Source organism: Hypanus sabinus, chromosome 19, assembly GCF_030144855.1.
Source record: "Hypanus sabinus isolate sHypSab1 chromosome 19, sHypSab1.hap1, whole genome shotgun sequence".
Taxonomy (NCBI): Eukaryota; Metazoa; Chordata; class Chondrichthyes; order Myliobatiformes; family Dasyatidae; genus Hypanus; species Hypanus sabinus.
Window position 1 is genome coordinate 72151959 of NC_082724.1, and position 1191 is coordinate 72153149.

Here is a 1191-nt window from a genome sequence, read left to right on the forward strand (position 1 = left end):
TACAAGCCACTGAAAGATTTATTTGACAAAATAATTAATTTCAGAGTTTGACCTCTCTTTTCCTTAACCTTTGAGGCCTGTGTAATCACTCCAAGTGTTTTTTTTCTCATCCGTCTCTTCCATATGTTAGTTCACAAGCTTGTGAGTAAGAAGATTTCAGAATCAGATTTATTTTCACTGACATATGTCATGAAATTTGTTGCTTTCTGGCAGCTGTGTACCACAAAACATAAGAAATTACTGTATGTTACAACAATTACCATGGTTCCTCAAGTTTGTCATAGCCGTGAGAGCTAGTGGGGATAAGTTCCCACTACCTATTAAATGCTTCCAATGATGTACATCTCAAATAGCCTCTGACAACCAGCTCTAACTCCAGGCCTTCACGTGTGGCTTGGCTACTAAGCCTGGCAGAGTCATTTCTACTGACAGTAGGAGGGTCAAAGGCAGGTTATTGGAACCCTGAAACCAGTTGCTCCAGACAGATGGGGCTCATCATTCGTAGTTGGCAGTTCATCTAGAAAAAAACTCTGATCTGAAACCTCCACTGCCTTGTGGCTGTACCCAGTCACGGGGAAGGTCCAGAGCTGGAGTCCATAGGCAGTCCTACACTGAGTTCAACACTGGCTGGCAACACCGGCAGTGCTGCTGCTGCTGAATTATACTGGTCTGCCATTCCACTGGATTCATCAGATGCACGAAGTAGAGTCGTCTGCTGCATGGGCATCAGCTTGCTCCCCACATCGTACCACCCTGCTCTGCCTACTGGTGTGCATATCACATAGACAACTCGGACGCAATAACTATCATTGACCCTGACCAACAGAGAGACTCAAGTTACAATAAAAATGAACATATATGTATTGCAAGAGAGGAACATAGAGGTAGTGTTCATGGGTCCATAGACCATTCAGAAATCTGAAGCCAGGGGAAGATGCTGTTCCTAAATCTTTGACTGTGAGCCATTTGGCTCCTATATTTCCTCCTTGGTGATGAGAAAGTACTTAATAAAGTGGCCACTGAGCAGTATGTTTCTGCTCAGAAAGTAGATGTTTATTTCATAGAAAGGGCATTAATGGGAGGGGAATGAATGATCTAACTATTCAACAAACTAAAATCACAATGGGTCTTCAATTTACGATATTATGACTTGTTATCTCCCTTACACACAGTCTGAAAGCTGTGATCAAC